The 13,133-nt window shown below is 37.2% G+C and overlaps 1 protein-coding gene across 1 annotated transcript in view; it reads left to right on the forward strand.

Annotated features, from left to right (window-relative positions):
* The window catches only part of Fas3 (fasciclin 3), a 338,909-nt gene that overhangs the window by 104,659 nt on the left and 221,117 nt on the right, over window positions 1–13,133 (forward strand). The gene's annotated exons all lie outside the window — the stretch shown is intronic.

Consider the following 13,133-nt stretch of genomic DNA (forward strand, 5'->3'; position numbering starts at 1 on the left):
TGTATTTTGAAAATTGAGTTCAAATATTTCATTCAGATTTGTACTATGTTTGAAATTGTACTATTTTATTCTACGTATAATCATTCTATAGCTAACAATAAGACAAAATAATACTCCATAATCTTTCTCCCTTTCTCTCTCTATATAAATTTATTAAATTAAAATCTCAAAATTATAATATTGACAATATCAATAGAGAAAGAGAAATTCTCGATATCCCAGCGCGTGACTAATCGACCGTTCAACATTGATGCAGCCGGTGCGTTTTGATGTATGTAACAACAGTGGACTGCCATTACTACATTCTTTTGTCACTGACTGAGACTAATGGCAGCGACATACTGACGTCCATAAATCGTGGCTGATTAACGAAAAAGGGACGTCCCGTTTAATTCGTTCTTTACTTCCTCTCCCTAATGGTTGACATAAGCGCCTACCACTACAAACGTACGTTTCGTTCTCGCGACATCGTGTCTATACATGCGAATATGAACACGCTCGTTCGTACGGCCGTAACCAAGTGTCACGCTCGGCCGGCGCTCGCCATTATCTCGCGATAGAATGCGCTCACGGTGGCCTAATAAAATCCCATGAGTCAGGCTATTTGTCGGCGGGAGGGTATTTAAGTGATACATAATGTCGTAAAGAGTCCGTCCCCTAAAGACATCCCTGTCTGCCCTTCGTGAACCGACCGCAATCGCTCGTGTTCGTGCTAGGGTTCGCACCGGGTATAGAGACGTTATATGGATGTACAAGGTGACAATATATTAGGTAACATGAGTCATTCGACCGAATCTTTTAATGCCAAATTTTTAGTCTCAAATTATTTTGTCTCGAACAAGATAATTATTTTAAAACTTCAAAAGAATTATTTTATTCTATTTTTACTTTTTACACACACGTGAAACGTTTGTGAGTTATTCGTGATTATAACAATTTTGATCCATTAATGAAATGTAATATTTTATATTTATAACTATTACATTCACGCTATTATAATGGATTTTAATGTGCTTGTGAAGCTGTAATATAAATTAGTAGATTAAACAAGAGCTTGTGGTCTTTGCATTGAAGTAAAATTATCATTTGATTGTGAGCGTGACTATTAACTTTGTCGACGGGCAAAGCGCCAAGGAAAGTTCTTCCAGCTTTCGTTCTTTTTTAAATACTGATACAGTTTTGCCTGTAACACACGGAGCACGTAGCATGTTATCGTGACTGCACGAATCTTTTAGCGGCACGCGCTTTCGCTGCCACGAATTGAAATCTGTTGCTGCGAGGGCACCTATTTTCTCGGAATGTAACTTGTCGCTCTCTTGTTTATGCGCGCCATATGTTGCGAAAACGTATCTTAATAACTGTGCCTGACGTTTACTAAGCTGTCCACCTATTTTGGCACACCCTGTATACAGAAGCGCGACCTGACTCTTTCCATTACCGTACCGAGGGACGTTCCGACGTCGTATTTCAACGCGGCGGGGTTTCTATTTGACTTTCACCCGTAGTACCAGCTCCCTAAATCGCTTCTGACGTCCGTATGCCACGGGGCGTGAACGCGTTTTCCACTACGGACGATATTTTTCATCGCATGGCGTTGACGAGAAACACAATTGCCATCAAGTAATCGTGCTTTCCCAACAGTAACATGTCGAATTAAAAATTAATTCCTTATTATTCTGCGGTGTACTAAGGAAGGAGGGAGAGAGAGAAGCGATTTTATGTTTAGTAACATATTTTAGCGTGTGAAATATTTTTTAAGTTTTCGGGGATTTTTTCTCCAGAGATGCTGAAGGGTTTGTGGGTTATCGCCATGTCGTGATCCATTGCTAATATCTGTTCTATTTTAACATTCATATTAAAAAAAAATGCATGTTAATCGAATATGTAAATTAGTTTTCTTCACATTTTTAATATAACTGTGGTATTTTTTTTTATATTATTAATATAACGATTTTATATTCTTTTTGTTGCAGGTAAGGAAACTTTTTAACGGAGTACGTTTTGGATTCAGCGATATTAAATGCAAAGAGATGCGTAAGTAAATTTTTAAGAAGAAAGAGAGTATATACATAAGTACATATGAAAAATTAGAAGTCAATTAAAAGATCAAAATTAACATCTATATGTTACAATTTTACACTGAACAATGTAATTGTTATGTAACATTATATGTTACAATGTATTTATATTGTTGAATGCAAAATTGTAGCATAAATGTTATGTTATTTTTAGTTGGTGTTAGCTGGAAAATTTTTAACGTCAATGTTGATATATGGAATCTTCTTATCAATTCTGATTTAAAAAAATTTTTATTTATGGCGCTTATTTATATACGATCAGATGTTTACTGTTTATTCTATCTTTTAATTCGGTTAACGTTTAAATTTTATTCTACGATCATGTGGCTTGATTTGTCGATTCGTCATTGTTATAATCGCATTAATCACAAACATTCATTCGAGATTAAAAGAGCGACAAGAGTTTACATTACTCGTTAATTATACACATCGTCGGCGCGACTGTTTGACATTTGTTATGCATAATAGTTTATGCTATAGGAATGCGTAATCGATACCCATGTGTTAACGTGCCAGCTGGAAATCACGCGATCCTACTGTAACTGCTCTCCGATCCTTCCAGCGGCCGTTTTACGAAACCGTTGTGCGTATAATTATTTATCTACCGCGGAACTCTCGATGGTATGGAATCGTGTAGCTGGTGCGTTGTACATTCTGGTTTACATTCGTTCCACATGGCTCGTAGCGGTATTTTTCGCTTGGCAAGGTTGTTTTTTTCGGATTTAGATGCAAACGCGTCGGACAGTACTCTGTTTGCACACCTGACGCGAACGCGTCCCGAAATGCGGCGAATACATCTCGTCGATGACGTCATTAGCACATTTTTTACGGTCGTTGTGATTCGTAGCACGCATTTATCGATTGCAGATCTTATTGAAAACCACAAATAAAAAAAAGAAATATTCGTAGACGATAAAGGTATTTATTGCGTAATTTTTTTTTTATTTTACAATGTGACAATAGTAATTGTTTTTGATGTAACTCGATAGCTAGAAAGAAACATTGAAAAAAGGGAAACAATTTTTACAGAATCGAAGACTAATAACATAGTAATTATCTTTACGTGAAAAAAAAAACTATCTATTTGTCAATAGAGAACATTCAATTTACTCCTTTAACCCGAACGTCCCTTATCGCCATTACGTTTCTCGTAGCTTTCATCCAGCGTAACCGAAGTCATTCTGTCGACAAAGAGAAACGATCCGGATGCGGTTGTCGAAAGTTCAAAATAACAGATCGCTTGAAGGGGGGAGGCAGCAGACGTTATAAAGGGTCGACAGCGCAGTTCCTGCTCGTAATATTATTGTCGAAGTTCGAGCTACAGAGTCGATCTATTAGGGTACCCAGGGCGTCCAAGTATCACGATTATTATGACCTTCTCCCTAATTACCATCCCAAATATTAATGCAAATTAGCCTCCGGCAACCCCCGAGTGGATACGTGCGTATATATGTATATAGATATGTCACAGTTGCTCGACGTCTCTTTGGGGTTGCTTATTAGCTCAGTTAGGGGATGAACCTGACGGAGGGCGGTCTCATACGGCCGCGGGGGGGCTGCGCAGACGATCCTCGCGGGAGGCTCTGATCGCCCCTCGAAAAAACGTCACAAATATAGTCCGTCAAGCTGGAACAGCCGGGATTTGATCGTAGATATTCTATGCCCCTTTGTCGACCGAATCGCACCCTTCGCGAAGCTGCTCGTTACGCGACAGCAGGGTCGGTTTGGCGGAATCCTGTTCGTCCACAAAGACATCTCACCCTTGTGGGGCGAAAGTTTTTCAAAGCTAATTTCTCTTGAATTAGCGTCATTTTGAAAGATTACGCCTATGTATTGTAGTAAATCGAGAAAATAGTTGACAAATAAGGGATACAAGTTGTATTCTATATTGTCACGAAATATTTTAGTGAATATTTAAAAAAAATTAAAAATTAAAAATAAAATGTCAATTCTTTAAAGTAAATCTTCTTTGATTTATCATGTAAAATAAATTAAATCTACAAAATATGTCATGCGAATTACATAAAATTTAAATTTGTTTATTAAACGATTTATACCATTACTTTTAGTTCACACAATCTGTATTAAAGTGTGCGACATACAATAGTGTGTTTTAATTTTTATAAACTTCTTCACTGTTTTCCTACTGAATTGCTTGCGTTTTAGTAAATAATTGTAATTCTACATTCTGTGTGGTGAAAGTTTAGTAATTTACTAAAGCACAAGAGCTTAAACGTAGGCTTAAGATTGTTGGAAGAAATAATAACTGAATAATATATATAGCTCTAAAAAAATTAATCAGATATTGTATTATATTCATGCCGCGTTACCTCTGTAACGCGTAACCTGTATAAGGCTCCAAGAAATAAATTATGGTTTATTCTGACTTTCTGATAATAACTGAAAACACGACTCAGTCATCACCGATTTAAATGGATCAAATGCAAAAGTCATGTTTTTTTTTTTTATAATCTAGAGTTTGCCAAATGCTTTCTCTTCATTTGCTGGTTACTGTAATATACCCGTTGTCTCATGGGTATCAATTCGACCCTTCAATAATATATCAACAAAACGAATGAATCGCGGCGGACGAGCAGTACTGCCGATGTACAAGACAGGACGTGATATCAGTCCGCGACGTTAGCATAAAAATCCGAGCCGTCCGGAAATGGTCTGAAAACTTCCCTGTACGAGCGTGTCGTGATTTATCGTTCGCGAAAGCCGTTGCTCCTACAACAAAGAAAGGGCATCGACAAGGCCAACGGAAAAGCGCGACGGAGGGAGGAAAGGTCGGCGAGCCACCCTACGAACCGTAAATAGCCCCTTCGAATCGTAGATCCTCGATAAGTACCACCGCCGGAAGGCGCATCCTTCGTAATTTGGGGAGCGATGGAGAAAATGTCCCTGTTACGTACGATTTTTTTATTATCTCTAGAAGCATACATCAGAGGTTGAATAACGATCTAACTAACGACGAACGCGGTATCGAATACCGCAATCGATTATTTGTCAATAGAGGATTAGTCGTTGCAAAAATTGCAGGATGCAATAAATTTTACAAAAAACTGGCAGGACGGTAATATAATATAGTATACGAGATGTTGAGCTTACTGTGTCGCTTCATATTTCATGTGGTTTAAACATAAATCTCGGAGAAGATAACAAGTAAAAAAATCACATTATTATCAACTTTATTAGTAACGTTGTTTAAATGCAATGATTATGTTATCCATAACGTGGAATGCATTTTAATAGACGTGAAATATTTGTAGCGACGAAAATACAAATATAATTTCTCATGTTTATTTTTACACGTAATAATATACATTTTGTGTCGCGACATATGCAGAGAAGAGCTGTTTATAAAAATATGATAATTATATTTATTAAAATACAGAGAGAAATTATTCAGTTGAAAATTTAACAATTCTCAATTACATGTCCCGACAATATTTTTGCTGAGTGCTTTTTGTAACACGTCGCAATTTAGCTGTGTTATATCGATCACGTACCGCGCGCGTTTATCACGTTGTTATTCTTTCTTGAATCCATTCCAGCGAATTATTCGTGTTGCGGATAACGAACCGGACGAATTCAGGCGCATTTGTAAACAAATTTTCAGGGGAACGAACTGAAAGTGGGACGGCGAGATACAAACGTGTCGAATAACCAAATGCCGAAACCTTTTAACTGGATGAAACAGACGGCACGCGAGATACACGGATGGCGATTCAGTGTATCGCGACACCGGCCGCAATTACGGACGTAGACCGAATCGTCGCTAGCTAGGTGAATCGCAAAATAACGAAAATAGTAGTGAGGGTATTTTATCGCAACCATTCTGTCGACACAATAATTTCCTGTCTTCTCCCATTTCAACATTCGTATACGCGCGTTGTTGATGCCAATTAGGTGTAATTGCCTACAATCAAAACGTTTTAGCAAAAACATTTGCAATAGTATCTACGAGAATCTCGTTGTAGAAAATTAACTAGTGAATTGTTCGTACAGCTTTCAAAGTTTTATTGTTATGAATGAATTGTTATTCGAAACTGTTATTCCTTTTATTATGGAACAATAAATCTTCTTCTATATATATGAAAAGATAGTATTAATTATACTAAATCCGTCAAGGAAATTAGCCTCATTATATATATAAATACATCGATTGAATGATTATCAATTTTTGTAATCTTTTTTGACACTGTTCATTGAAAATAGATAACTTTGTTACTAATTTAATTTTGAGTAAATTTTAATGAGAGTTTAATGTTTTACATTTAATCATCTAGATAAAATTTAACGTAAAATAAAAATAAAAACTCAGAAATATAAAAATGGCGTTGTACAAAAACTATATTTTACTGTGTAGTTATTAATTTTGAGAATGTCATGTGTAAATTTGTTTTCTTTCTCTCTAAACATTTAAAGACATTCAGCTAAAAAACTTATTAAGGAAAAATTGGTTGTGTAACTTATCATAAAAGAGGAATGTTTATGTATCAAAACTATATTATTATCTTATATTAATCATGTAACTATATAAGCGTAGAAGCTGACATTTACCGAAGTTTATATTCGCTGAAAAGGAACAGCACGTTATAAATATTGGCGAAAATTGCCAATATAATTGCTCTAATCATCGTAGCGATTTATAACAAGTTAAGTATAATATGCACAAGGTGCACCGATTTGGATCACGCATTCTGTGCAGCATTCGGTACGACATAAACCTCATGATTAGTCGAATGAGGTTAACCAGACTGTAATTAAATCAATGACGGTCATAAATCCACGAGAAACGCGCGCGCGCGCGCGCACGGGCATATAGTTAGATATATATAGTATATATATGTATACTATATATATCTCAGTGCAGTTTAGCGAATTTCAAAATTGTTAATCACGTATTACTAGATTTGCGGCACACGAGAACGCGCGCACGCACATTCGCGTATATAAAGTAATGAATATTTATGGTATGCCACGAACGATTTCGATGTCTCGCTTAATGAACGCGATTTCATGAATTTTATGACGCGCTCGTTAATTAAACTCGCCACGCACTTATTAGACCGTAATGTAATGTCTTTAATCAGTAAATAGTATTCAAGACCCTGTCATAAATGTTCGATCGTATCGTATGCAATTGTACATTCTGAATTTAAGTATTGCTAAATGTAATAATTAAGTGGTAGGTGAAAACATGTTCCTCATTTCACTTTTTCATCAAATGATCGTGTTTTTCAACTTTTACTCGTTATTTCGGAAAGCAATTTATTTAAATCGATTCATAAACAGTTTTGCAAATTGAAATAGCTTTGATAAATTGAAATTCAGAAGCTGTACGTTGAAGAATAAAATAATATCCGAACGGTTGAAACTTTCTACATGTATATAGGCACATTAATGAATATAAATTCCTTACAACGCAATATATAAGCACAGCTTTTTTTTTTATCTCGTTGCATGGAAACTAGAAGCCCTTTCTGTCACGCCTGTTTAATCGACACAACGATTCTCGAGTCTCTCCCCCTTTCATCTACGTAAATCAATCTTATCTTCGAGAACGATGCTACACACAAGCGGAGCTCAACGTGAGACGCGGTCCCTACGGAATCGCGAAAGCCGTGGCGAATCGCCCCTTGATGCGGGGTGCGATTTTTAGCGACGCATGCGACGCGTGTCCGATCTGCCGAATGAATAAATAAAGTTGTCTCGCTACGAGAGAGACACGCTCGGCGCAGAAAAAGCCCGCGGGAGAATTAATGCCGTTACCGACCATCGAGGTGTGCGCGGAGAACGAAAGTTCCCTCCAAAAAGGGACACCCAGTTTGGCCCACCACCGGTGGAGGACATCGGAAAAAGAGAGGCAAACGAGAAGAGCTGAACGTGAACGCGTAATCGAATTTGATTTGCGAAAGATCAAAGAACTCTCGCGTTCCAGTACCAAATGGCGGGATACTGCCACCGCACGTAGCCGATAGAGCCAATCAGGATATGGACAGATAAGCGCGTATGTCACGGCGGACACGCGCGTGCACGCACTGTCGGTAGATACTGTCGGATAAAGGTAATACATATTGCACCTATGAGTGATCTAGGGTATCCGGATGCGACATGAGCGAACGCACGACACATCAACCATCTGGACATGAGAGCGTGACGGCGTCTTTCTCTTTTTTGCCCCTTTTCATTTATTCAATTTTGTCCGTTGCTGATAACGATAAGGCGAAACGAGGGCCGCTTTATGCTTTCGTGACTCGATTTGTGCGAGACGTAACGGTAACGCCTACTACGTTACGTATGTACATGTTTTCGCGTCGCTCCTTTTCTGTATTTGTCGCGGCAATATTTGTGGCGATAAGCGCTCAGTTCCTGCCCCTTGCTAACAGTTCACCGTGCTTTGGAATATAAAACAGCTTAACTTATGGTATATGCAACACAATCTTTGTTTGACACGTCTCTTTCGTCCTAATAAGAAATTCAAAGTTGTTTTCTTTCTTTTCTTCACAGAAGAATAACATTTTTTCTATTTTTTAATATTTTTTACTGTTAGAACTTTAAAATTTTTGGAATTAATCGAAAATATTAATGCTATAACGATTGGAAAATAATGATAGATCTCTTTATCAGCTATTTTTCAATTATTATTTTATATTTCAGAGTCCTTATATATTTAAATTTATATTTCATCAATACAATGGAATTAATTATAAATATTAATATTGTAACAATTAAACAATTGAAAAGTATGATAGGACTATCCTTTATCAACAATCTTCGATTATTTTATATATTTATCAGAGTTCTTATATGTATACTTTTTTAATTAATGCAAGTTTCTTGCTTTACTGAAACATTGAAACCATCAGGTATTGAATGTTATGTTTGTGGAAAAAAGCTTTTCATTAACAAGATGAAATAATTAATGTTATTGCGAAACTGAACTCTTAAACAACTTATCTTTGCCCTACACAAAGAAAGCAGAGGATTAATTAGAGTGAATACATTACGCTTTGTTGCACCCGAAGAATTTAGGGTCGCAACAACAGCTTGTGTTGCAACGATGCATTGCTACGTACACGCGGCCGCTCGACGCGTCTTTTCGACGGCGACCTCGGGGGAGCGTAGGAACTGCTTTCGGGGGGTAGCTTTCGAAAGCGACGGCCAAGAGGTCGACGATCGCGATAAGAGGTGCGGAGGCACAAAGGGCGAGGCCGCACACGAGGCACAAAGATCCCTAGGATAAGCGTCCCCTGGCGCCGTTATTGCATCTCCGGTGAACCTCTCTCTTCCCCCCACTTTCTCACTCTCTCTCTCTCTCTCTCTCTCTCTCTCTCGTCCTCTCTCCGCCAGGAGAACCGGGATCTCCACGTGCGGACATATGCAAGGGGACGTTGTCTATTGAATTTTCATGACGTACATACACGCGGCATCTAAGTGACTCAATCTCAGCGAGCATACAGGAAGTCGTTGTCGCTGCGTCGTCGGCTATATTACTCTGCGCGCGAGCGTTAGAATAACGCAAGAGCGAATGTCAGGGTGGCTTCACATAGCATAGTTACGATACGGTAACAAAGTGACGCAGCCGTTGGGAATTGCACGTCAGAGTTGTGTGCCTGTATTGTATGTGTGTGCGTATGTGTTGTGTGTGTACCTCATGCAATATCCCGCGATAAAGGCGCGAATTTGCAAGCGGATGAGCCTGCGCGAATTTGTTTTTCAAAGTGGCTCCTTCTTGCCGCGAACGTGTGCGTCACGTCGTTCGGGAAAATGGTCGTGATTCGAAAGTTGCGGCATCCTTTAAATCACAATAGAGGAATTGTCTAGATCATCTGAATTCAAACGGGAGAAAGCGCCGTGCGGCAATGTATATCGTGCTGCATTCGCGATTTTATCGTATTCGCTTTCCGGAAATAACAAAGACAGTAATATTTTTTCGGATAAGTGTATATTTATTGTTTTATTCTTCAATGCATTATTAATATATGTTAATATAGCAATGTTTCTTGGCAGTCTTCTTCAATACAATTTGTTCTTTGTTCAACCCTACCATTTTCTGCTTCAAGACGTTATTTAGAAAAATTATCATTTGCATGAACATACTTTTTTTCATCTTTAGAACAGTTACAATTATTTTTTATTAGCATACAATGCTCAGTTGCATTATAGCGATGATACGATATACTCTCACAAAGAGTATATAGAATAGCATAACGTACAATAATTTACAAAGTAGTTGAATACATTTTCGTGAATTTTAATTTTATCCTTTATTTCCTATCTTTATTTTTTGTAGTGTTTTAATTTACTAATTACCTCTGTAGCTAATAATAACTAAGTTTGAAACGATTTTATTTATCATATATGAATAAAATGTTATTTTTCTCATCTGTTTTTTTTCACTTAATTTGATTATTATTCTTATTGCGCTTTTCAAAACGACCTGATTTCATTATTATTGTTCAATTTTGTTTATCTGATAGATTCTGCAATTCGTTCGCTTACATGCTAAATCGTTTTCCATGCTGCTACAGTAAACGTAATGCAGATTTAGCATTTCCGATTTACAAACATGTAAAAATGTCTCAAAATAGGCTTGTCATGCTCAATAAATCACAAAACATTGAGAAACTGATATATACGTCCTACCCAATCAAAAGTTCATTTTTCATATTGTACTTTTACGTTTAATATGTAGAGGAAATACATATGCAGTTGAGAGCCTTGACGAAAATGGATCGCGGCAAGATGCGTTAAGAAGTCTTTTACGACGCTTGAACGCGTTTATGGAAAATCCATGAGACCCTAAGACTGTTCGTCACTGACTGTTGCACAAAATGTATCAATCACGCTTGCATAAACATGCCGCTTGTGAAGCTTACGTTTACGCAACGTAGGAGAATGATAAGAAGATAATGGGAATCAATCTCGGTGTTGCACAACGTTCCACGCTTTAAGAACGCGAGCGTAATACCGAAACGTTTTCCGGAAAAATGAAAGCCCTCGAGAAAGCATCGCTCGGTCGCCTCGCGTATAAACTTTCGCTTTACAGATTGCTCGGCTTTATTGTCGCATACGCACGAATATGCAATGGTTACTTCGAGAAAGTGTGCCTTTAACGAAGCGGAAATAACGCGATCACTTTCGTCGTTGTGAGTCGTTAAACTCTGGATGTCTCGGTCGTCATCGATCCGCGTAGTTTACGTCGTCGCGTCGTTGTGGCCGTCGCCATAGTCGCGACACCGCACCGTCGCCGTCGTCGTCCACGTAATATCAAAGACGAGTTTTCAATGGCTTCAATCAGAGGCATGGAAAGAAGACCCGCGAATCGATGACAAATCGCTAATTTCTTACTCACGACCATTAATCAACCTTGCGATTTCTTCACTTTTATTCTTATCGTCGATTGTCGGGTTGCCATCTTTTTCTTCTAACAGAATTGCGTGATTTTAATGTATATCAAAGAATTATGTAATTTATTGCTATTACATTATACTTAAAAAGATGAAGTAAAATATACAATTAAATAGTTAAAAATGTATATTATATTGTTGAGATGAAATTTCCATTAAAAAAATCTAGTGCTACGCACAGTTTAAGAATATTTTGTAATTAGTCTAAATTAAATTTCCGTTTATTGTTCTGCACGAACATATGACTGTTCAATTTACACGGAAGGAATGATTTTGCTAGTGTCTAAAAATTTAGCTATATACAGATTTGAAATAATCTTATTAGATCATCAAAACGAATAACTGTATAAGACGTCCAAGCTGATTGCAAAATTTGTCGAAACTTTTTGTAATATTATTTATTTTGTTTTGCTATCCTACATAATTATACATTTAGATATTCCAACAAAATTATTCAGTTCTGTATCTAGCTAAATATAGCACTAGGATGTACATAATGTGTAGTTTGAAGTTTTATTTAAATATTTATAATCCAAATTATTATATATTAGGCACTAAGATCTAGCTTTGATTGTTTGTAGCGCTTCTTTTCGTATTACTGAATGTATTTTCAGGACATATTTTGTTTTTCAAGACAGTGCCTGTGTATAACTCAGTATCGACTGGGTGTAATCATTTGTATGAATATATACCTATGGTTATAAACATATGCATGTTACAGTGTGATATCGCACAAGAGACGCGCCTCACAGCTTCGAAAGTGCAAAGTGCAATTTCGTCCGTGAACAAAATCGCCCGGACACAAATGCACTGATGCGACGCGATGCAACACGAGGTGAAAAAAATTAAATAGCAGAAGGAAGAAAGAACAAGTTCGGGCAAAGATGTTCCACAAAGGATCTATAGTTCCATCTCGTCCGCCGTACACTTACGAGATGAAAGATAAGGGATTGGTTTCGGCTTAACTGCGTTTTCCGCCTTAATCCATTAGTGCTCACGAAACGGTGCTCTCGCTATGGCATGATCACGCGAGCGGAGCGGCCCGCTGCCATGAAATTGCCAAGTCGTGGAAGGGCTAAAGTTTTTCGAGGAGTTTCGTACGAAGAGGCCTTCGCTTTTTGAAGAAAAGAATTCTGTACTCGTCGTCGACATATTGAAAGTTTCGAGAACTTCTAAGATATTCGCAGTATTTCCTATCACGTTTACGCGAACTACTGCTCTTCAAAAATAAACCAATCAATAGTATATTACAATTATTTTTGTAAAAATTATTACAACTATTTATTCAAAAATTTGTAATTTTCGATGTCTTTTTTCTTAGCTTTGTTTAATTATGTTTATATGATTCACTTTTAATCGTGTTGGTCTGTTCAAATTTATGATCGCATTGTTTGAGTTAATACGAATAAAAAGCTTCAAAAAATAAAAAGGTTTTTAAATAAAATATCTGTAAGAAGATGAAAATTACATCAATTAAATACGAAAGATCAAGTGCTACTTCTTCACTGAATTACATTTTGAATCGAATAGACCCCGAACAGACCAGCGGAGTTGAATAAATAGAGAGAAATAAATCTGACGGTAATTAATTCTGGTATAATTATCACAGCCTATTAATTTATTATTTTTATATTCC

The sequence above is a fragment of the Cyphomyrmex costatus genome, unplaced genomic scaffold (assembly GCF_001594065.2).
Source record: "Cyphomyrmex costatus isolate MS0001 unplaced genomic scaffold, Ccosl1.0 scaffold120, whole genome shotgun sequence".
Taxonomy (NCBI): Eukaryota; Metazoa; Arthropoda; class Insecta; order Hymenoptera; family Formicidae; genus Cyphomyrmex; species Cyphomyrmex costatus.